The sequence below is a fragment of the Prionailurus viverrinus genome, chromosome A2 (genome assembly GCF_022837055.1).
Source record: "Prionailurus viverrinus isolate Anna chromosome A2, UM_Priviv_1.0, whole genome shotgun sequence".
Lineage (NCBI taxonomy): Eukaryota > Metazoa > Chordata > Mammalia > Carnivora > Felidae > Prionailurus > Prionailurus viverrinus.
Window position 1 is genome coordinate 123,101,004 of NC_062562.1, and position 26,049 is coordinate 123,127,052.

Sequence of the window (26,049 nt, forward strand, 5' to 3'; positions counted from 1 at the left end):
ATTAAGAAACTGAAGACCATTTTTCATTGTATTTATGCTACTAGTTTACATGTCTAACTTATATCACAGTGGCATAAAGCAGAAGATTTTTGTATTAAGTTTTATTGTTGCTTAAGTTACTTTGCAAAGATGTAGCCAACCCACTTGGAAGCAGCTGTGATTTAGAAAGCAGAGTAAAGCTGTCTCCTTTTCATCAGGGCACTAATAATCCCAAACATACATTGATTCATTAATTTATGAATTCACCCATTCAATCCTATTTCAAAATACTTATTGAGCCTGGCATGCTACGACAATGCTGTGACAATGAACAGTTCTCTCAGAGCCCATATGATGAGCTGTTTATCTACCCTCCATGGGGAGAGCCTAGACCAGACTGTCCCTGTATCAGAGACACTAGGCAGATACTAGGTAGAAGTAGTTTTCAAAATAATGTTTGGGGGATCGCCTGGGTGGCTCAGTCCATTAAGGGTCCGACTTCGGCTCAGGTCATGATCTTGCAGTTTGTAAGTTCCAGCCCCATGTCAGGCTCTGAGCTGACAGCTTCCGGAGCCTGCTTGGGATTCTGTGTCTCCCTCTCTCTCTGCTCCTTCCCCGCTTGCACTCTGCCTCTCCCGAGCATAAATAAAAAGCATTTAAAAATTTAAAAATAAATAAATAAAAATAAAATAATGTTTGGAAAAGGACTACCAAGCAGGGCCAGGACAAGGGTGAAGTATTCACCTCAGGATCAAGGTTAGAGTGTGCAAGTTAGGTGGGACGAACAAACTACCAAAATTTATTTTTTTAAGTTTTGCCGTAAAATACTTATCTCAGTTACTGAGTTTGTGTGTAAGTGTGTGTGCCCCCTAAAATTCACACCCAAGGCAAGTGCCTCACTCTCCTCTCCCTAGTCTTGACCCTGCCAGCGGACACACCTCGTTGTTGTCTAAATGTTGTGCAAACTGTGAAGTGGCCTCTCTCTCCGTGCTCTCCTGGACACTTGCTTAAATATGTATTTCTAGGGATAAAGCAATTTATTCCATAATATTAGCTTCTAGACATAATATGTCAAGGAAAAGATAGAAGAATGACTTTAATTTACCCTAGTAAGTAAATGACTAATATCAATTCTTTCCAAGGATCAAATTTAGGATAAAGAGGAAGAGCAAAGAAACCAAGTAGACACGTGAGCCATGCAAGGGAGAAAATGCACAGACAGGGAAGCTGGGGGACAAATAAGACAGACACAACTGTGTCCCAGTCACGTTGGTCCCAGGTGGTGGATGTGGTAGAACCAAAGATTTTAAGGTGGTTAACACTGTTCTATGTTATTGGTATATAGGGTTTTTTTTTTCCCTTGGTGGAGGAGCCATGGACACAGCTTTGTGTTTCCTTCAAAATATAGTTAATTTTAATGGACAAGAACAAAGAAATTTGGAGTTAATGGTGAACATCTGTCTATGATTAACCCTGATTGCACTTAGAAATTAGAGACAATCACACCATTTCAAAATCATATTACCTTCAAGTGAAACTGGCAAGCCTCAGTTCTTTGTCACCAAAAAAAAAAAAAAAAAAAAAAATGATAATAATAATAAATGCTAGTACTCAATCTTAAATTGTGAGAGTTTTGAAAGGTATTTCCTTATAAATATAATGTTTATATTTTAAAAAATTTGAGTGTGTGGTATTTGCCCCCTAAGCCAAAGAAAAAAAAATTCATTGTCTCCATTTTCTAATCAAGAGATTATTTAAGACAATCAAGTGAACATTATTTAACCAATCTAAATATAGACTCTTTTATAAATGATAACAAAGTCTTATTCTGGTCATAGAGACTCTGTATCCCACAGCCCCTCACACATACATCAGCATACCACATCGGCAAAGTCAGAAAACTTTCACACAGAAATCCAAGTTCAGCCCTTACTTCAAGACCGAAACCCATTTAAATTCCAAGAATAAGTAGCTGACAAAGATAATTTTCATAGATTAACATTTTTCACCTGGGTTTTATATTTCTGGAAGAAATATACACTGCATTGGTTATGCATTGATCAAACTTTTATTGTGCCAGCTGTACTTCATAGACCTGAAAAAGTGATTCAAGCAAAACAAAAGAGAACATAAAAGCACAACTATAATGGTTTTAAATCCCAAAGAGGCAATTACAAGTTTGATTCCAGTGATGCAGCTGGACTCCATTGGAAAACTAAACACCTTATCCATATTAAGTAGTTATGAAGGCTAGGGCTCGGGATGTAAATAATAAATTTGCACTGCAGTCATATTTGTAAAGTACATCCCTTTTAATAAGTGGAAAGAATATGGTAATAAATTTCACACTAACTCATGTGCAAAGGAGAATTTTACAGAGTTCAAATGTGTTAAGGCAGGTAAAAAAAAAATGTGTGGTATGAAATAACTAATCATTGAGATAAAACAAATGAAAAAAGATTAGAATCATGTGCACAGGATTGGATTGTAACTCTTTAACCACTTGGAGCTGGATTCAGCCTAATGTAGCTTTTTGTATGCATGATGTTTCTCTGCCTCTCTTTAAAAGAAAAATGAAAGTAAATGGGGCATTGTGCTGCTTCCCAAATTAATTCACAAAAGCCGAGGACAAGACACTTCTAGAACTAATTATTGCATACTTTAGAATATCTTTCTCTTCCCCAATTTTTAGAGGCAGGAATGAGAAGAGTAAAGAATTTATACAGGATTCCATCCAGCATTAAGCAAGCCGGCTGGGGCTCTTCCAAGCTCCCCTCTGAGTGCTCCAAATATGCTCATTAATTCATTAATCTGCCAAACGTTTAGTGTCTATTACATGTCAGGCACTGGGGATGCAAAGATCAGAAGGCACCGTCCTCAATCTGAGGGTGCCACAGTTTAGTGGAGAAAATACAAAGACACATAGATATCCCAGTGAAAAGAAATACTTGCTAAAGTAGAAAAATTCAGTGTTAGGTTGCAGAGAGAAGGGCCACTTAACTGTTTGTTTTACGGAAAGGATTTCAGACAAAAAGCTCAATAGGAGAGCTAACCTTGAGTAGTTCAAAAATAATCTTTCACAAGACTTTGCCCCAAATCTTGTTGTTTGTGACAAATTACTGGAGGTTGCTCAGTGCTAGCTTGTTTTTCCTCAATGGACCATTCACAAAAATCGATCCTAGTTCCCACCAAGACAGAGCTTGATGATTACCCATACAGTAAAATATAAAATTGAATTCCTTCCTCATGGCAAACATAAAGATGGATTTAAAAATGAAATGTAAAAAAATGAAATGTAAGAAAAAAAGAAATGCAAAAAGCTAAACATTTGGAAGAAAATATAAGATGATGCTTTATGAAGCTGGAGTAGGAAAAATATTCTTAACCCATTCTCAAAAAATGGAAGACCTGAAGGAAAAGATAGACAACTTTAACATCATTAAAATTAAAATTTTATTTTCATCAAAAGGCATGTGCAAACAACCCACAGACTGGAGAAGATATTTCTAATTTGCAAAACCATGTAGATTAGCCTCTTGAATATATGATACTTATAAATCAATAAGAAGAAAAATTTTTAAAAAGAAAAGTAAAGAAATGAATGAGTAAAGAAACACATGAAAAGATGCTCAGCCTCTCCAGTAATTGGGATAAATGCAAATAAGTCACAGATTTCACACCTGTCAGATTGGCAGAAAGACAAAAAGACTAAGGATACAAACTGTTGGCAAAAATGTGGGGCCACAGACACTCGCCTGTACTGTGGGTGGGATTGTCAATTATTACAACCACTTTGAAAAACAAAATGGCAAAATCTAGCTGGGGTGAAGATGTACATAACTTATGACTCAGGAATTTCACTGCTCAGAATATATTCTAAGGGCATGCTCATATATATACACAAAGAACATATCCAAGGAGGACATACTGTGGCTGTAAAAGAGCCAAAATGTCCATGCATAGGAACATAGAGAAAAATGTGGCATATTCATACAACGAAATACTAGACAGCGGTGAATATGATGAACATGCAAGACCTTGAGTGGAAAAAGGAGGTAATAAAAATAAAAAGAGGAGCTCCAGGGTGGCTTAGTCGGTTAAGTGTCTGACTTCAGCCAAGGTCATGATCTTGCCATTCATGAGTTCCAGCCCCATGTCGGGCTCTGTGCTGACAGCTCAGAGCCTGGAGCCTCCTTCAGATTCTGTGTCTCCCTCTCTATCTGCCCCTCCCCCTTTCACTCTCTCTCTCTCTCTCTCTCTCTCTCTCAAAAAGAAACATTAAAAAAATTTTTTTAATAAAAAGAAAACTGAAGCATGAGTAGTAAAACAGAAGATAATCCTGGAGGAACCCATTGAGTTTTCAGAAAGGATAGAAGATCTTGGGGTAGACGGGTGAAGTTTGAATATCTATGAGAGAAAGGAGATGGGCTACAGCCCAACCAGGACAAGGAAACAAGAACAGTGCTCTACACATAAAGCTTCCCATGTCAAAGTCATACCTGACCTCACCATCTAGAAAATCTCCTTTCACACTGGTCTGGTAAAGTTGCAAAAGAATTTGCTCTGTAAGAGAAGAAAGTCACCCATGAGAACTTGTGAAATCTTATGCCTGCTCCACAGTAGTAAGGAATCCCACATATGTCATATAATGAGGAAACTCCATGCTGAGCAATTAACATAAAAGCTATCATCAAATGACAACCAAATAATAATTTAACAAATGACTGTTTACCACTCACAGACCCTCACTGAAAGGAATACTAAATAAAGGCTGAACTTTAAAAAGAAGGAAATTGGATGCAGAAAGATCCAGGAGAATGAAATCATGAGGAATAAAAGAAGTAAATCTAAATAAAATGACCGTGAAAGCAAAACTGTAACAATGACATCTAAAAGAGTGGTGAGGTAGCTAAAAACATGTTGGAACTGAGATATGAGATCAGAATAACATGGCAGCATGAGAATGGGGAAGTGGGTTTAAAGCTTCCCAAGGGCACGCAATTATGGGATAGACAGATTTAATCTTTAGACTTTGTTATATGACATAGACTTGTTAACTTTCTCCACAACTTGCAAATAATTCCTTTATTAAGCTTTGGTCAATTGACTCATTCTCATGTATCATTTTCTGTCATGGCTTCACGACTCATTTTAATGCAGACTTAAATACTTACATTAGAAATTAAGAAAGGTTATAAACAAATGAGCTGAGATGTCAGTTCAGAATGTAAATCCAAGGAAATGGAATAAATGAATTAGTAAAAAAAAAATTTATGATACAGGAATTAACTATGCAATAGAGAGGATCGACAAAATTGAATCCAGTTCTTTAGAGACACTGAAAAAAGTGCTGGTTATATTGCTCAAGAAAAAGAGAAGAGGGGGGCGCCTGGGTGGCGCAGTCGGTTGAGCGTCCGACTTCAGCCGGGTCACGATCTCACAGTCCGTGAGTTCGAGCCCCGCGTCGGCTCTGGGCTGATGGCTCAGAGCCTGGAGCCTGTTTCTGATTCTGTGTCTCCCTCTCTGTCTGACCCTCCCCCATTCATGCTCTGTCTCTCTCTGTCCCAAAAATAAATAAACGTTGAAAAAAAACTTAAAAAAAAAAAAGAAAGAAAAAGAGAAGAGAAACAAATAAATAATATTAGGAATGCAGAAGGGTCATGACTATATTATAAATTAAATGAATCATAAGAGGATATTTTGAAAACCTTTATGCAAATAGGTCTTAACATTTAGATGAAGTGGAAAAATTGCCAGAGTTGGCTTGAAAATTATTAGAAAACCCTAATATCTTTAAGGAATTTAAAGCATTAATGGAAGTCTACTTCTCAAACCACCACACTCAGTTTTATCAGAGAGCCAAAGAAGTGAAAGCATCTGTCTTATCCAACTGTTCCAGAAGATAAAACAAGAGAAAAAGATCCCTGCCTGCCTGTATGGGTCTGGTAAATAACTTTGATGTAGAAAACAGTCGAGGATAGCACAAGAAAGGGAAATTATATGTTCTCACGTGTGAACATAGAAACAAAAAATCCAGAATAAGTTATGGTCAAACCAAAGTAACATATGTAAAAAAAGATACACAAAACAAAAAAGGGTTTATCCCAAGAAAGCAAAGCTACTAATAGGTGTGTATGGATTAACAGTGGTCTGGTGTTTCCCTTACTATCTAGGATCTAAAGGGAAAAATCTTGAAGGAACTTCTTAAAGCCTTTTTTTTCCCCAATGTTTGTGTGTTTGTTTATTTATTTTGAAAGAGAGAGAATGCATACAAGGACAAGTGCAAGCAGGGGAAGGGCAGAGAGACCGAGAGAAGGAGAGAATTCCAAACAGGCTCTGTGCTGCCAGCACAAAGCCCAATGCTGGGCTCAATCTCATGAACCAGGAGATCATGACCTGAGCCAAAATCAAGAGTCTTGGAGGTTTAACTGACTGAGCCACCCTGGGGCCCCAGAAGTTCTTAAAGCCCCTTAAAGAAAGTCCTAAGAAACACTGGTAAAGTTTTAAAATGCAAAGTTAGCAAACTACTTTTTAGTTTTACTAGCCAGTGACTTATGAATACCAACTGTATTTCATTTTTTAAATATAGTTAGTTCTGTGAATAAGCAGAACAGAGTTATAGCATGGCATAACTGGAGAAGATCTAAGAGATTATATAGTTGAACCTCTCATTTTAGACCTAAGATACACAGGGGTGAAATAATGTGCCCACGGTTACACAGTTCATTAGAGGCAGGTTCAGTTTTATGACCTAGGTAAACTTCTGGCTCTGGTACACCAATGCCAAGGGTCCCCCCAAATGCTGACTCATGGATATGGATAATTCCATCTTTGTGTGATGGATTAACTTGTTAGAAAAACCCTCTCACCTAGAACAACTAAAAAGGCTGGAGATTATGTATACATATGTGTATATGATATATACACATGTAAGTGTATCAGAGGTAAGCACAATTTCCCTTCAGGAATTTACCAGTTGAGGCCGAGAGGTTGAGAAGATGGGCAGAACTTTGGAGAGAAAGAAGTTGGAATTCAAGGCCCTCTGTGACTGGGGGGGGGGGGGGGGGGTGGGTCTTGGTAAATACCCCAAACCATCACTTGAAGTCATTTTGGACACCTGAAGGACTATACCTAAGAACTATGGGTTCACAGAATTTAACCAGCCCTTATAATGATGAAACCCAGGTTCAAATCAGCTAAGTTCCATATTGGACTAAAACACACAGTTGCTACCTAACTGCCACCCAGAAGCAAAGCAAATTATCTCCGGAAGAAAATAACATTACTCTGAGCCTCGAATTTTTTTCATACACACTGTCTGGCATTTAATGAAAAATTCGCAAACATAATTAGGGACAAAAAGAAATAAGGAAAAACTAAGGGGAGAAAATAGCAACAAGCTTACAGGTGATGCAGATATTGAAGTTATCACAGACTTTTAAATAACTAATTAGTAAGTTCAAGAAAATAGATGATGATCAAGAAAATAGATCATGATCTCTTGGTTCATGGGTTCAAGCCCTGTGTTGGGCTCTGTGCTGACAGCTTAGAGCCTGGAGCCTGCTTTGGATTCTGTGTCTCCCTCTCTCTATGTTCCTCCCCTGCTCACACTCTGTCTCTCTCTCAAAAATAAATCAACTTAAAAAAATTAAAAAAAAAAAACTAGATGACACATTGAGAAACTTCACTAGGCAACTGTAACATATATTTTAAAACATCATGTGGGAATTCCAGAACTTAACAATATATAACTTAAATTAAGAAATAGATAGGTTCAACAACAAATTAAATACAACCAAGAAAAAGATTAGTGAACTGGAAGCCAGGCCAATAGAAAATATCCACATTTAAACATAGAAAAATAGATGAAAAGCACACACACAAAGAAACATAATGAACATAGTATGATGCTTGAGGTGGGACACTGTCAGAATATTTTGCAATTTCTCACCAAAGCTGCATCACAAGTCAGAGGGGGGGCCTTGGGCATGTGGCCCAAGAACCAAAGCATGTGCTACAAAATACGGTGGTACTATTATCCTCCAATTAAAGCATAAGGATTATCCAAGTAGATTAAAAAAACAACAGCCATATGCTACTTACAAAAGAAACATCTTAAAAATAGGATGCTGAAAATGGAAGTCAAAAGATAGAAAAAGATATATTCTAGTCCTGTAAAGTACACCCTTTTATAAAAAAAATAAAGAAAGACTCTATTTAGGAAGATGCAATCATTCTAAATTTGTATAGATTTAAAATATGCAAAGCAAAAATGATAGAAATAAAGCTAATCAGGGCAAATTAAGTTAACCTATTCACTGAATAATTTCAGCATCTTCATATAGAAAGCGCCTCTCCTGTGATAAAATTAGAGAAGGAAGCTGCCCTGAGGCGTGAAAATAAGGGTACAAGATATCTCTAACGGTGCTTGGAATTTCACATGTTGGGATATGTTTCTTAAGAATTTTTAGACTTGGGTTTCACACCTGAGGGTAGAACTTTGTTGTAAGTGAGAACATCAAAGTGTTCGGGAATCGAATGTGAAGCAAACTCAGTGAAGGGGGCACAATAGATCCATTATAATTTTCCCATTTTTTTTCCTTTAGAGACAGTGATAATGTGCTCATGCAGGTGGGGGGAAAGGGCAGAGGGAGAGAGAGAAAATCCCAAGCAGGCTCCACACTCAGCACAGAGCCTGACACAGGGCTCGATCTCACAACCCTGAGATCAGGACCTGAGCTGAAATCAAGAGTTGGACGCTTAACCAACGGAGCCACCTAGGTGCCCCATAGAATATCCCCATGTTTTAGCCACACCAGTTTCTGCCTAGAATCTGCATGGCCAGTTGCTTCCCCCTATACCTCTATGAAAAACGTTTGCACATGCTTGTCATTTTCAGCTTCTTACAAACTCAGATACACTCGTACCCTTGTCCAGTGCCTTCCAAACATCAGGTACAATGATTATTCTTTGCTGTCTTACTTAGAACCATTTGGGTCATGGAATTAAAATTTACACTGCTTCTACCCCATAAGGCAGCATCAAACAGTGACACCTAATTTCCTGTGGCCATGTTCTTTGTAGCTAATTGTCTTGTAGAACTGAAATATTAAAAAAAAAAACCACGTTTCTGATGTGTGTGCACTATTACTGTATAAAAATCCACATTGCAGGTGTGCATGTCCTGTGCTAATTCATATCTTTGGGATTTTTCCATTGAAAAAAATGTCACTTCTCTCTAATTCATACAAAGTTCCTGTTAGTCCGAAGCCTTTCACCTCTCCCATCCTGTGTGATTGGGACTGATCTGTAGGAATCAAAAGTTGTCAAGGAAGACCATAAGCTCTGAGGCAGAATAAATTATTTCATCATGTCCATTCCTTGGATTTTCAGTTTAAAGGAATGTAGTGGCTTTAAGCCCAGGCAAGGGACAGGCCTGCATCCTGCCTCAGGTACACGGAAGCTCCTGTCTATGGGGCATTACCTTTGGAACACCTCTGTCTAGCTGTTAAGAGTTTTGTTCTTGGAGCACAGAAGATGTGAATATAAATCCTGGCTCTGTAATATATTGGCTGACAGATGTTGGGTGAGGCTCTCACCTCTCTGGGCCTCAGTTTTTCTCATGTGGAAAGGAGGGATGATCTCCATCCCAAAGGTTATTGGTTAATTAAGAAAACTCATATGAAATTCAGTGCTGGCAAAAAGAGGTCAACCTCCAGGAGTCATTACTATTCAGAGGCTTACTCAGAAAGGTCTGTACAGAGGCCCTCCCAGGAAGGAATTTATGCCAAAGGAGAAGAGATATTTGGGGTCCGTTTGAGGTCCTTGTGTAGGAGTATGGGGGATTCTGGTGGTATCCATCATGCAGACTGTCCTGTAGCTCCAGTGTCATGACTTCTGCCTAATCTCAGGAGGAGCAGTGTAATAAAGATCAAGCACAGAGAGGAATGAGGGCTTTAAAAAGCTGTGAGCAGAAGTCAGCACCACCATATGGTAGCACAGGTATCAGGCGTGGCACGTGGAGAGGTAGGCACTGTCCACCAACAAGCTCAGTGTTGGCTGCAGTTGCGGGCGTGATGACAGGCTGCGGGAGACGAGGGACCGCATCCTTCAGGAGCTCTGGGTCCCGTCCTCAGAAGATGTACCACAGCAACCGGAGCAGGAGGAAACACGTAGGACAGATGCACTTGCTGGAAGGACCCATCCCAGAAACCACTGTCCAGGTGCTTGAGGCCATGCTCAAATTTCCACCAAGCACTAGGTGAAGGTTGAGCCAGAGAAAAATGTGCTCTCAGCAGGCTGGTCTGGCTACGTGAACCTGGGCTGCCTTCACGTCCTGAGTGATACCTCGTGGATCTCTCCATTCCACATTTCAGAGGAATGTTCTAGTTCCTCTCCAGAGGGCTTGCCATCTGTTTTTCCCTCTTTACGTGTGTCTGGCTATCATTTCTGTCTTCCTTAGAATATGATTAACCGCATGTCATGTATTTGGATTTGTTATTAGCTGGGTTTCGCTCAACCTTGGTAGGGTGTAGAATATGGAAGAGAGCTTTCACATTTTCTCACTGTTTGGTCAGTATCTTTTCCTCACCCCCTCTTCTGACCTGTGCCCTAAATCTATCCAAATATTCTTGGTTTTCTCTACAATGCTTGCTTTTTCCTTTAACTGTACTTAACCACCTGCTATTTGCTATTGTAGTTATGGCTCTGCCAATAGAACAGCGTCAGTGCGAGCAGACTTGGGTATCCACCGTTCACTTCTGTACCCTGTGGATGGAGGCTTAAAAGTCATCCCAGCTCGTATTTTCTTTTTCATCCTGTTTCCCAAAGTGCTTTTTAAAATTTTTACTTTAAATTAAATTTTTCGAAGTTAAAATGTTGAATATATTTATTTTTTAGAAAGACATCCTTGGTGTTTTCTAATGCCAAATGATGACTTTAGCAATGTCTTTACCAGGATGGTGAAATTTGGTGTAACTATAATGACAGTCAAAAAGAACATTAAAAAAACAAAACAAAACTGGGAGTTCTTGTATTCAAATCCATAGTGAGATTAGGTACACAGTATATTTCTAAATTAGCATCTTTTTATTCATTGAAAATTAATATAAGGGGCCCCTGGGTGGTTCAGTCAGTTAAGCATCCAACTTCGGCTCAGGTTATGATCTCATGGTCTGTGAGTTCGAGCCCCAAGTCAGGATGTGAGCTGACAGTTCAGAGCATGGAGCCTGCTTCAAATTCTGTGTTTCCCTCTCCCTCTCTCTATCTCTCTCTCTCTCAAAAATAAATAAACATTGAAAAATTAAAAATTAATATAAAAACACACGAATGAAGAATGAGAGAAAGAAAGTAACGAGAGGAAGGAAGGAAGAAAGGGAGAGAGGGAGGGACTCTCACATGTAAATAAATGCCTTCATTACAACATTTGAAGTCACATCAATTTCACAGTCTTTCTCAGAAGACATGATGGATACAAGTCATGGTGTAATGATGGGATGGAAACATTCTAAAGGTCATGCGGCATCTTTTGGAATATCCATTATTTAGACATTGGGCAACCATTCTTTGAGCAGTTATAATGAGCCAGGGTACTGTGTTTCACTCCAGAAGGTGAAACATTTGACCTTTTAAGTGTTTTCAAATGTAACTCTTAAACAATGCTTATGTTCCGTTCTGTTAAAACAGGATTGCTTTTCAAACAAAGTAACAACCGACACTGACTCAAGAGTTTGTTTCTGGTTATTTTTCTACACCATGGGAGGTTCTGTCACACTTTCCTCTATTGTGGTATCTCATACTGCCCTCAAAGGAGATGGTTTGGACAAGAGAGTTTGTTATAGGGGTGAGGGGTGGCTGTTGGCTGTGAAGCAGAATGGAAACAATAAAGCAGAACACAGCAATACTAAATCAATCTGGCCTGTATACATAGTTTGAGCTCATAACCTCATTTATTTTCCTATGTTCCGAAAATTCATGAAAAGCTTCGTGAATGATTTCAGACTGTGTCAATCCTGTTGGATCAGTGCCCTCTCTGCTCTGTAGCACAGTAACATGAGGAACGAAATTGTGGGGCAGAGGGATACATGAATATGTGTTCAAAGTGCAGAAGATGGGATCATTTTTAGTGATCTGGGACCCCTCCTCCTTGGAGTAGAACTGAAGTAAGAGAGAGGCTAAGCAGGATATTGAGACTGTGGGCGATCCAGAGAGGTGAATAGAGGCCCCCAGCAACGGTGATGCTAAAATAGAGGCCGAGAGAAGAATGTCTCCATCATGACAGATCTGGGCACTTTTCTTTGTTTCATGGCAGGTGGTAGTGCTGCAGAGGCAGCCATCTTGGTGGGCAGTCCATGAGCTGCCAAAGCTCTGCCCTCACCTGCCCCTTCAACGGACCTAAAAAGGGATGCAAGACAAGCAGTCCTTTGAAGAAGAGGAGTGGTAGATATAAGGGGTGGGCAGAAGAACAGAACCATTTCTTCCTCCTACTCTTCCAGACTGTGCATCTCTTTTCTTCCAAATCATTTATACCTTCCGAACTTTTCAGTTCAGGAGCACATTTAGCTCTTAACCACATTTTTCCATTAATACTGACCTTCATTTTGAGGGTCATACTGATTTCATATTTGGAATATATAGATGCTCACCATCTGTCTAATGTAGGACCTTTATTTTCTTTTCACAAACACTTGGAATTCTCATGGAACACCAACATGCCAGCTCAGTGCCTCGACTTTTTTTTTTTTATTGCTTCAGGGGATCCAAGTGATAAATAATGAGTAAGATACTTATTACCTTCTCTTTTGCCTAAATGCCTTACTAAATGCCTTCCAAAGCTGCATCCTCCTGCCTACTTCAGGTCATGGAATCCAGCAGTAAAATATATATGTATGTGTAATCCACCTTATAAATATATATATTTATTTGTATATATAAATATAATAAATATATATAATAAATATATATAAATATATATATATATATATATATATATATATATATATATACTTGTCTAAAAGCCATTTGCTGCCTATAAGCTGTATAAGATGATTGTCTTTATTATCTTACCCTAAAGGATTCTCTCTGTTTTTGAGTTTCCAACTATGGAAGAATTGAAAACCTTGTTATTGGTTTAGAGGAGAATTATAAAATTAACAACTTTCAGGGGAGCCCAGGTGGTTCAGCCGGTTAAGCATCCGACTTCAGCTCAGGTCATGATCTTGTGGTCAGTGAATTCGAGCCCCACATCAGTCTCAGAGCCTGGAGCCTGCTTCAGATTCTGTCTCTCTCCCTGTTTCTCTCTCTCTCTCTCTCTCTCTCTCTCTCTCTCTCAAAAATAAATAAGCATTAAAAATTTTTTAAAAACCTTCCAAATAAGACTTCTGAGGAAAAGTTAAAGAAATTTAGAGAGTTAAAGGAATTTAAGATTGGGGTGGAATCGGGTAACAGCGTTCTCATATTTGAGGTTCCACAGGGCATTAATGCTTCTGCTCTGACCCTCGCTCCCTCACACAATGGCTGTAAATAGAGGTGAGGCCTGAAAGAAGCATAGAATGGGGGTTCACCTCTTTATCCTGAGTCCTGTGTAGCCTCTGGTGCCCGCTTAGCCTTTAACTTTTCCTCAGCTGTGAAAGGAAGAAGCTCATGGCTACGTTCTAGAGCTGTTTTGAGAATGAAATGAGATCACCCACTTAAAACGAGCTGCTTACATTTGTGGGTGAGGCACTATTCTAAACTCTGTGTGTATTACCTTCTTCATAATGACTATGTGTGAGACCTGCTACATCCATCACTTGGCAGATGAGAACCAGAAGACACAGGGCTGAATTTTGGTTCCCAAGTCTGCATTCTTAACCACTCTTTACATTTAGAGCATCAACTCCAACACAATAAAGTATCACTTGAAGTGAGCTACAAATATTATTATTCCTTAGCTTTACTTTATTCCAAGTCTTCTCAAGGGTGTCTTTGGAAATTCTTACAGAAACAGAATGAGTGGTGTTAAAAATCACCTTGTGCATGCAGTGAGTGTAGGAATGCATTTGAAAGTAAGTTATATAATAATTACTAAATGTGACACATCCAAAATGATTGTGAATATCCTGCCTCGTGATTATGATGTAGTAATTTAGAGGTACTGATGAGGGAAAGACGTTTATTTCATTCCTTTCTTCCTGAAACACTAAGGATATTTATTTATCTATTTATTTACTCCTTTATAGGCAGGCGGGGCATTATTGTTCAAATTCATAATACTTAATTTAGGAGTTGAAAGGCTGATGCCACTCATACAATGATCACAGCCTTTAAAAGTAAATTTCCCGTTGTCAGACACCCAAATTAACTGGCATAAATGTATGACACATTGTGAAACAGTTGATTAAACCAGTTGCCAAACAGAACTCCATTCAGATAATAACCCAGTATTCAACACATTTTAGCACAGACTACATGAAAAGTCTTTAGCAAAATCAGAGAGGAAGATTGTTCTCCCACTTTGATTTTCAGAAAGATGATGTGATTATAATAATAATAATGTGATGACCTTTGGCATGAGCAGCTTCTGGATTCAGTTCACTAGAAAGTGCATTTATTTTTGCCAGTGAAGGATGTGATTACATAGTGGAAAAGATGGTGGGTTATCGAGTTTTTTTGTAAAGATTCCTCACTTTGTAGGTCATGACCAGGAAAGTCAGCTGATATTCTCAGTTCTATATAGCAAAGGCAGTGCCAGAATCCAGGACTCCTGCCTTGCTGGGCTCTTGTTCTTCTTGTAACAATAAACTGCCTCTTTATTTTTTGGGTTCCTCATGCTTCTTAAGTCAGCATTTCTTTGGAAATATACTCCAGTAGAGATACTTTGGGGCCAGACTGGTGCTGAAGTAGAGAAAGGATAGGGTAGGCTCCCTCTTTTGTGTGTTATCTGTGGCCTGCTCCCTGCTGCTATGTGGCTGATTCACCACTCAGGTTCATTTTCATGACCCCCCCCTGCCATATGAACTATGGTAATGCCAGTCTTCGCTTAACATGATCCTGATGTAACTTAAGCGAAGGGGCGTCATTAGAAATAATGGTTAACATTTTCCCCTTCTTTCCAACAACTGTTATATTGTATTTGCTAGAACTTTCAGAAAAGGTTAAACAGTTACATGAAAATGAACATTCTACCCTTATTCTTGATTTCATGGAATTCGTGAAATATGTGCTGCCTCTCTCCTCAGCCCTGACTGATATGGGAGAAACTGGTACTCAGTCTCAGAACTCATTCTGCAGAACATGGAGGCCGTTAACACATCACACCTCTACCCAGACAGCCACCCCACAGCTACTGCCAACTGGTAGGAGTGAGCAAAGGCGGAGAAAAACATTTGCCATTCATACTCTAGAGATTTGCCATGCACAGCAAGTGCTCTCCTTTATCCCATTTATGTATGGATTTCTTTTATTGTTATATGTTTTTCATTTTTGAAACAGAATTGTACGTCTACATATATATAGCATTTTCCAAAATGATTATAGCCCCCACCCCTTTTGGGGGGGGGGGTTTGGCTAGTATTACCATGGATTACATTAATTTCAAAATATTAAATCATTCTTCGGTTTCTGGATGAACTATTTCTCGGCCATGGTGTACATACTCTTATATTTGTTGTTTTAATTAGGTTTTTTGGTTTCCATATTAGCAAGTGACATTTACCATCAGTGCTGTGTAACTTATTTTAAAACTATGTTTTAGTATCAAGGCTTTGCTATTTTACTAATATCATTTGTGGAATATTCATCTCTTGGTATCTATACAATTTATCTGTTTTTTAATAGGATCTACAGTGCCCCATTAGGACTAAGTGATTCTTGGAATATATGTTCAATTTTGTTTGTGATTATCAATATATTCAGATTTTTTTCTTTGGTTACATTTCAGTAATTTACATTTTCCTGGAAATTATTAATTTTATCTACATTTTCAGATTTAGTTTCAATGAGTTATAGCTGATATTCACTTACAGTTGTTACATTCTCTTGTCTATACTCTCTATTCTAATTGTGAATATTGAATATCTGTGTTTTTTTAAATACTTTTTACCCATGTTAGAATTACCTATTTCATTGGTCTTAGCATAGAAACACTATTTGCATTAATTTATTAATTATATGAACCTTATTATTTGTTTTATTTAGATGGAGGTTTTTTTAAAAAAAAATGCTACTCCTATTAAGTTTCTATAAGATATGTTTCCATTGATTTCAATTGTTTTCCATATTTCAATAATCATTTAGATTTTACTTTTACTCATTGTTTTATTACTACTATTTGTAACATTGGTTCTTTATCAGTACTAGGGGCCTGTGTTCAAACTTTTTCTTTCATTGTATCGTATTAACATAGGAAGATGTTCTCTTTTTTTTTAATGTTTATTTATTGCTGAGACAGAGAGAGACAGAGCATGAGTCGGGGAGGAGCAGAGAGAGAGGGAGACACAGAATCAGAAGCAGGCTCCAGGCTCTGAGCTGTCTGCACAGAGCCCGACATGGGGCTCGAACTCACAAACCGTGAGATCGTGACCTGAGCCGAATTGGTGGCTCAACTGACTGAGCCACCCAGGTGCCCCGGAACGTGTTCTCTTTGTGTTAATGCTATTGCTTGTTCTCACACAATCCATTAATTTAAATCTTTTACTGTCATTTTATTTTATGTATATTGTAAATATCAGAAAAGAAAGCTTTTACCATAAGTCAGAAATCAAAACTAATCATAGCTTAAACAAATAAGTATAGCGTTTTTTCTCTTCTATTTTGTTTTGTTTTGCATTTTAAGACCTGTAAGGTCATAGGTTCTTTTCAAAATGCCATCCATTTTCAGCATATAATTTTGTTGCCTCATGGTTGCAAGATGGCTGCTGAAGCTCTAGACATCACAACAATTTCCAAGCCAAGACAAAAGGATAAGAATGGTACCAGCTATGTTGGTTCCTTTCACCTGAAAAGCTAAAACTTTCCCAGACACCCCATACTTCCATATCATTGACTAGAACTGTATCACGTGACCACCCCCAGCTGCAAGGGAGGCTGGAAAGTATTTATCTATTCTAAAATCTATAGCAGAAGATGAAGAGGAAGAATGAGTTGGAAATATCTGGTTAATTAACCAACTAACTCTTGTCTGCTGTAATATGTCTATTGGAAATAAAAATTATGATTTTTTTTACCCAATCTGAAATGTAACTTTTAGATTTATTATTACAATTGATTTTAATCCTCTCATTACACGTCTACCCTTTTTTATCTTTTAGTATTATACAGAAGATAATTTCTTTACTTTTTCCTCTTCTAAAATTTCTACTAGCAGTTAATGTTTGTTGAAAAAGGTTTTTAACCTATGTTTTTCTTCTAAGATTAAAAAATTGAATTATATCTTCAATATCCTATTATTTGAAAGAAGTAATTATTAATTCCTAACTTTCCCTTTTGTTAGACTTTATCACACTCCTACTACCTGACCTATATGAATATTTGAGATTTAGATCCAGAACATAGTATTCTGTACTATTCAGTTTACTGATTTTTAGCATATTCACAGAGCCATGCACCTATCACCACAATCTATTTTAGAAAATGTTCATGGCTTTAAAAGGAAATGAATTTTAAACATAGATAAATACTTTCCAGCCTCCCTTGCAGCTGGGGGTGGTCACGTGATACAGGTCTAGTCAAATTCCTTTAAAAGGAAATTCATTTTAAACACAAAAATGAATTGCATTGTTAGTTCTTCCTTTATATTTTTTCTCTTTGGAGGATAATATTTGATATTGTCATCATTTCTTAGCCAGATTTTTAAATGTTCTTTAGGCTTAATTTCTAACTTAACTGGTTGCAAATATTTAAACTCACTCTTTCATAACCTTTGTTGGGTAGAGATTGAACTCAACAATATGTTACAGAAAACTTACATAATGGTTGCTTAACCAAGATGGCTATTGGTGTTCCTTTGTGTAACAAAAAGTCTAACGGTAGAGAAACCAGAATTGGTATAGCAGCATCACACTGCCACTGGCTACTCAGCTTTTTTTATGCCATCCTTGGGATGTGGTCTTTTTTTCTCTTGCTAACAAGACGACTGCATTAGGTGCAGCAGATATGAGGGAATTGCCATAGGAAGAAAGGAAGACTGTCCACATGTCAGGAGTTCTTCAAAGAAGAACAATACCTTCAAAGAAACACCCAGAACACTCTATACATCTCATTGACCAGACCTATGCCTGCCCAGCCACCTCCCATATACATCTCACTCCCAGGGAGACTTGTGGCTTTTAGATGGACACATTGCCAACTTGAACACGGTTGGGGTTCTGCTAGTAAATTAGAAAGGGGAAATCAATATTGCATAGGCAGCGGTCTTGCACATTCCCCTTTTTCGACCTCTTCCTGGTTTAGTTGAAATATGTCATCAATTAATATTTTTTAAACAGTACATTTTAAAATCTCATATGTATCCGAAACTATAGTTCTATGTTTTCACATGTAAAAACCCAGCTTTGCCTTGAATCATTAACTTTCCCACTTAAAACCTTATATTTATTTTTAAAGCTTTATCAAGACATAGCTTACATAGCATAAAATTCATGCATTTAAAGTGTATATATAGTGTAGTGATTTTTAGCATATTCATGCAACTGTACATCCGTTGCTACCAGCTGTTTTAGAACATGTCCATGACCTCAGAGGAAATGCCTTTCACGTTAGCATCAGTCTTCGTTCCTCCCCTCTTCCCAAAACCTGGAAACCACTAATCTACCTTCTGTCTCTATGGATTTTCTGATCCTAGAAATTTCACGAGAAGGGAATTATACAATACATGGCTTTTTGTGACTGACTTCTTTCACTTAGCACAATATTTTCAAGTTTCATCCATGTTGTACCATGTATCAGTATTTCATTTTGTTGCTGAATAGTATCCCATTGTCTGGGTGTATGACATTTTATTTATCTGTTCTCTACAATTACCATACCATCGGTGGATTATTTGACTTGTGTTCCACTTTGAGGCTATTATGAACCTTCATGTGCAAGCTTTGTGTGAATATGTTTTCACTTCTATTAGGAATATACATAGCTAGGAGTGGAGTCACTGGGTATTAGAATAACTCTATGTTTAACTTTTTGAGAAAGAATCACACTGTTTTGCAGAGTGGCTGCACCAATTTCACATTCTCACTAGCCGAAGAAGAGAGTTCCAATTCCTCCACACTGTTGTCATAACTCTTGCTATTGTCGGTCTTTTTTATTATAACCATCTTGGCAAGTATGAAGTGGTATCTCATTGTGGTTTTACATTGCATTTCCCTGATGACTAGCAATGTTGAGTAACTCTTTGTGTGTTTATTGGACATTTATATCTCTTCTTTGGAGAAATGTCTATTCAGAGACTATCCATTTTTGATTTGGTTATTTGTCTTTTCATTGTTGAGTTGTAAGAGTTCTATATGGTACATATATTCTGGATACAAGTATCTTGTCAGATATATAATCGAAGATATTTTATCCCATTCTATGGGGTGTTTCTTCAGTTCGTTGCTGGTGGCATTTGATGCACAAAAATTCCTAGTTTTGATGAAGCCCACTTTGTCTTTTTTGCTTTGTCACTTAAGCATTTGGTGTTGAAACTAAGAAACCATCGACTAACCTAACGTGCCAATGATGTACTTTTATGTTTTCTTCTAAGAGTTTTATAGTTTTAGCCCTTACATTGTGGTTTATGACCCATTTGTTTTTTTAATATGAAATTTATTATCAAATTGGTTCCCATACGACACCCAGGTTGGTGCCCAGTGCCCTCAATGCCCATCACCCACCCTCCCCTCCCTCCCAATCCCCATCAAACCTCAGTTTATTCTCAGTTTGTAAGAGTCTCTTATGGTTTGGCTCCCTCCCTCTCTAACTTTTTTTTCCCCTTCCCCGCCCCCATGGTCTTCTGTTAAGTTTCTCAGGATCCACATAAGAGTGAAAACATATGGTATCTAGTAGGACTTATTTCACTTAGCATAACACTCTCCAGTTCCATCCACATTGCTACAAAAGGCCAGATTTCATTCTTTCTCATTGCCAAGTAGTCTTCCATTGTGTATAAAAGCCACAATTTCTTTATCCATTCATCAGTTGATGGACATTTAGGCTCTTTCCATAATTTGGCTATTGTTGAAATTGCTGCTGTAAACATGGGGGTGCAAGTGCCCCTAGGCATCAGCACTCCTGTATCCCTTGGGTAAATTCCTAGCAGTGCTATTGCTGGGTCATTAGGGTAGATCTATTTTTAATTTTTTGAGGAACCTCCACCTGTTTTCCAGAGGGGTTGCACTAGTTTGCATTCCCACCAACAGTGCAAGAGGGTTCCCATTTCTCCACATCCTCTCTAGCATCTATAGTCTCCTGATTTGTTCATTTTAGCCACTCTGGCTGGCATGAGGTGGTATGGTTTATGACCCATTTGAGTTACTTTTTGTGTATGGTATGGGGAAGGGGTCCAAATTCATTCCCTTGCATGTGGATATCCAATTGTTCCTGCACCACTTGCTGAAAGGACTAATCTTTCCTCATTAAATTGTCTTGTACCTTTGTTGAAAATAATTGACCATAAATGTGAGGGTTCCTTTCTGGATTCTCAATTTTATTCCATTATTATGGAACATGTCTATATGTCTATTGTTATTACATTACCATTCTGTCTTGATTTCTAGAGTTCTGTAATAGATTTTAAAACCAGTGAGTTTCTCAACTTGTATCTCTTTTTTCAAAAGTGCTATTTCTGGATTTCTTCTTGCTTGTGTCTCTGGCTAAAGTGTTTTGTTCTGAGGGACGTCTCTCAGAATGCACTGTGCCACCATCAGCCTTCCTCCAGCTCCTTTTTCTGTCTTGGTGCTTTCTGGAATTTTCATCCCCTGTCTGGATATGGGAAGGCTGAGATAGGGAAGAGATCATAGGGTCATCCTCCAGCCTCTTTTCAGAGTATGTCAACAGCTCAGAAGAGGAGTGGATGCCTCAGTCTTTCACAGATGCAGTATTCATATCACCAGGACAGGGGATAGATTTGGAGAGACATGTGAGCATTTTCTCCTTCCTCTTTGCTCATGGTCTCCTATGGTTTCGTAAAGTCTCCTTCACGAAGCCTGGGTAGATTCCTTTCAACCCCATTCCACCTTCTGTATAACTGAGGCTGATGTTTAGTCAGTACCTTCCACAATGCCTATTCAAGTTTGTTCATGACCAGCCTCTGTCATGGTTGGTTTATGCTTATGCCTGGATGATAAATATTTTGAATAATCCCCTGCTCCTTGCGCATGTCGATTTCCCCTAGATACCAAGATGTGATTACCTTTCAGGCTAAGCTTTGCTGCTATTATGAGCTTTCATCTAAGCTGTGCTTAGAACTGTAAACCAGGTGCCACTTTGCTCTTTGCTTTGGAGGTCTCTGTTGGATGGGATATGAAAATTGTGGTGTAGCTGCATTGAGTTTCTAACTACATTGAGTAATTTCATTTAATAATCATTTTGATTTTCCCTCTGTGTAAATTTTCCCTGAGAGGAGGTTAGGCTCATTGGGAGGTGAATTCATTCTCCCAAGTCATTAAGGTTCCGGTTAGTGCTCTGCAGCTATAATTAATTAAACTACACTCAACTTCCCTAAAAATGAAATTCTCTATATCCCCAGTGAATTCAAGATTTCCACTACATAGACTGAGACACGTACACACCAAACCCTGGGTTTTTCTTGAGGCTCTTCTTACCTAATTTTTTTTTTTTTGCCTCCCAGTCTGCCTTGATGAAGGTATCTAAATTTAAGTAGGAGCATGATGAAGGTGATGTTTCATTTCTACTTTTGTACTTTGCAGATTTTTTTTTTTTTTTTGCTAATCTAAGTGTCTTATCGGGTAATCATATCTAAGAAGAGGGTGGTAGACAGTAAAAAGGAGGAAGTATTCTTTATTTTAATTAAAATGCTAACATAAGGCATGATCATTGAGTGATTGCATTACAAAGCAGCTACTTGTTCTGCCATAGTTAAGTGTGATTTGATGCGTCCATTATGAGCCTCTATTCTCAGGGGTTTATATCTTGGCCAAAATAGTCCCTCCAGGCTGAAACTTGGCAGACAACTCAGCCTAATTACAGTCATTTTCCTTTTTGGATTAAGAAAATGGAATTATTACAGTGTTTTAAGCCCACCCACCCCCATATTTTCAAAGGTCTATATTTATACCCACACAAATTGTGAGCTCTTGATACTTTCAAGTAAGATGGCAACTTAGGAAGAACCAAAAGGCTTCTTTAGTACCTGTGAGCAACCTGACCCAGGGATTCCAGAGGGAAGGACTCATCCTTCCTCAAGCAATTGCAGCAAGGAGTCCAGGAAATCACTACATTAGTAACAAGGTGTGTGGGGATGTCAAGAAGCCCAGTACTGTGGGTTTGGTTACCTTCAGGAAACAGGTAAAGTGTATCTTCTCCAGTCATGGGGCCACAGCCCCATCACATTTCTCCTTTGACTTTCAGCTGGCCTAGAATTGTCCTACCACACACCAGACCTCCATTTTCATCATTCATCTTTCCCATCAATAAGGATGGACAAAAATTGAGAGGATTAGTGGTGATTAGTGGGCTCTTAGGCATAATCATGGAAATCCTGGGTCAGCAAATCTTCTCTGCAGGTGTCACTTATCTTGTGATCTTGGAGACTTCAGAGTCCAGTGGCTTTGCCAGTCTCCAAAGAGCAGGTATGTGATAGGTTTTGCTTCCCTGAGTTATCATTGTATTACTTTTGCCACAGTTATTTGACAGATCACTATGGATAGTATTAAAATTTTCATCATTTCTTAGGTGCAATAAGTGAAATTTGACTTAAAATTCTACATCTTATCTTTTATATCCCACTCGACTTTGTTTTTCTTTTATAACTTGAGGCACGTCATATCCTCTCTCAAGTGAAAGTATTGTAGATAGTAGATGGAATGCTTTTGCAGCTTTAAGACAGCTTCCCTGACAAGAACCACAACCTACAATTTGTAAACTTTTGTGAAGAAATCAGTGTGGTTGCTGCAATTTACAGCTTGGATTTCCCTGGGTTCCTGCTTGTAAATCCATCTAGATATATGCCATGAATATGTAACATGCAGACTGATGCTGAATGTAGCACTGCAATATAAATAGGATACTTGGGCTTTTCAGAAAAGCAACAGGAGTTAAAAAAATTCAATTCAGATTTCTACACTATGCTGCCCACTAAAGAGACCAGGGAATCAAAATGCTGAAGATGTTAGACAGAAAATGTTGCTGAATCAGTTCCTTCTACGAGGCTGGCAGGAACGAGTCACGTGGTGCAGAGGGAGCAGGAGCTGAGGAACACCTGTAGCTGTCAAAAAATTCATTTGCTTGGAAGGTCTGGTATTTGTGTGAGTGCAGTGAGCAAATAAGCTATGTCAATGATACATAAAAACGAAGTTACAGCAATTAAATTAAAAACTAAAAAGGTTTTGAATGTTAAAACTGAAAACATTTTAATTGAACATAATTCTATGGAAGACTATTAAATTACCACCTTGGAACAGAAGCACAAACAATGTGATAATGAGCTATGGAACCAAAATTTAGAACAGATAAACTGAAAAAATTACAGGTACCCTGGTGTAGGGAATGCACAGTGCTGATGATATGAAAATATGAATTATTTATACCTTCTTTAAATGTAGAATGTAAATTTGCTTGGAATTAATTTCTGTTGGGAAATCACTACACAGTAAACATGGCTGTCTCTTAAGGTAATATTTTTCCTCCTAAATGTTATTATTATTATTTTATTATTGTTGTTGTTGTACTGGGAAGAAGAGAAGATGAAAAAATGCTCAAGATTGAAACTGCCAAGTTATGGTTACACTGGAAAATTAAATCCTTTATTTCTGGGCAACATGGAATATAGAGAGCTACAAAGTAAATTATCCTACACTTTTCAACAAAGGACAGCCAAACCGAATGTTACAGACTGAATTGTTTCCCCCTCAAATTCAGACTGACGCCCTAACCCGCAATGTGATCATAATTAGAGATGGGTCTTTGGAAGGTAATTAAAGGTAAATGAGGACGTAAAGGCAGGGTCCTAACCCACTGGGATTGCAGCCTCTACAAAAAAGGAAGATCTCTGTGTGTTTATGGGTGTGTGTATGTGTGTGTATTTGCACACGTGTGTGTGTGTGTGTGTGTGTGTGTGTGTACAGAAGAAAGGTCATGTGAAGATGTAGCAAGAACCTGGTCAACTGCAAACTAGAAAGCAAGCCCTTTCAGGAAGGGAATTGGTCAGCACCTTAATCTTGGACCTCCAGCTTCCAGAACTGTGAGAAACAAATTTCCATTGTTTAAGCCACCCAGTCTATGGAGCTTTGTTATGAGACCATGGGCAGACTAAGTAAGACACTAGGTCAGTAGAATGCATATTTATATTTAATTTGACGTCATTTTTATATGCTCACCCACTGAAGACCATAAAGGCTTTTATGTTTTTGACCCTCTGAACTGTGTGCGCATGAATAGCTGTGTATACCGCCCTTCAGTGACTTCTGTTTATTGATTCATTGAGTGTGTGTTATTGTTTCTTCAGAACTGGAAAGTCTGAAATTGTTGAGATACTTTACCTATAGAAATTGTTGAGATACTTTACCTTCTTTTTTCCTATTAAATCTTTAAACTCTGGTGTGTACTGACATTTTCAGGCCTTATTTATTTATTTATTTATTTATTTTTTTAATATGAAATTTATTGTCAAATTGGTTTCCATATAACACCCAGTGCTCCTTCCAACAGGTGCCCTCTTCAATGCCCATCACCCCCACTTTTCCCTCCCTCCCATCCCCCATCAACCCTCAGTTTATTCTCAGTTTTTAAGAGTCTCTTATGGTTTGGCTCCCTCCCTCTCTAACTTTTTTTTTTCCCCTTCCCCTCCCCCATGGTCTTCTGTTAAGTTTCTCAGGATCCACGTAAGAGGCCATCTTAATTTAAACTAAGCACATTTCAAGTGCTCATAGACACATGTGGCTAGTGGCTATCATATTGGACAGTACAAGTTTAGATTGGTTCATATTAGTTAGTCTCATGCAAAAGTAACATGGAATAAGTCTACCATATCCATAAGAGCATTTTCAAATAACCAGCCAATAAATTTTTGAGTCTTCTTAAGTATGTACATTGAATCATCTCAACTATGGTCTATGACTAAAGGGAGAAAGAAAATATGTGATTTCTGATTATCTAAAGGGCATAGACATGGGACCACTGGTTAGTGGCCTTGGGCTTCTGTCTTGACTAACATCTTCTCCTTGACTAACCTTCCACAAAACCTCAGTAGCCGCTCACTCCGATGTACTTCACAGGTGGGGAATCTGAATCCAGAAAAGGAAACCAATTGGTTTGACCAAATTATACAGTTAATTTAGTAGCAGAACTAAAACTAAGATTCAGGTCTTCTAGCTCTCTACCCATTAATCTTTAATAAATGATGGCATTTATGAATTGATGCCAAAATGCCTCTGTAACTCTTATGAAAATAACTATACTACATCCCATATATAAATCATATAAATCACATGTGGAGGTGGTGAGAGGGAGAGGAGGGAAGGGATCTAAATGAATGAATTGTATTTATTAGCCTAAATATGTACTAATTTATCTCAGCTGCTCAGAGTATTTTTATGCTTCTTTACCATTCATTTCTCTCTTCTATTCTGGCTAAGTCAAGGCCATGTTCTGGAGTCCTTTAGGCCAGATGGACTAGCTATGAGGTCTGGGCTTATAACTTCTCTGTGACTTAGTTTCCTCAACCTATACAACAAGAAAAAAAGAGTACTTCTTCCATAGTTTGGCTGGAGGGATTTAATAAAAAAAAAGACATTAAAAAACACTTACAGTAGAATCTGGTACATGTTAAGCATTTAATATATGTCAGTTGTTCTGGATGGATAAAATTGCCACATAACTGAGTTTCAAATGATGATGTTCATTACATCTTATCCTCTTCTAGTAAGGGATTTCTTCTGG

The 26,049-nt window shown here is 38.1% G+C and overlaps 1 protein-coding gene across 2 annotated transcripts in view; it reads left to right on the top strand.

Moving 5' to 3' along the window:
* ITPRID1 (ITPR interacting domain containing 1) overlaps positions 1–26,049 on the top strand; it is a 288,990-nt gene that overhangs the window by 70,667 nt on the left and 192,274 nt on the right. The window contains exon 1 of one of the 2 annotated variants that reach the window (XM_047850299.1): positions 15,295–15,314. The exons of the other annotated variant lie outside the window; for it this stretch is intronic. The gene's annotated coding sequence lies outside the window, so the exon portion shown is untranslated. Of the gene's footprint in view, positions 1–15,294; positions 15,315–26,049 lie in introns of those variants that run through there. 2 annotated transcript variants of the gene reach the window in all.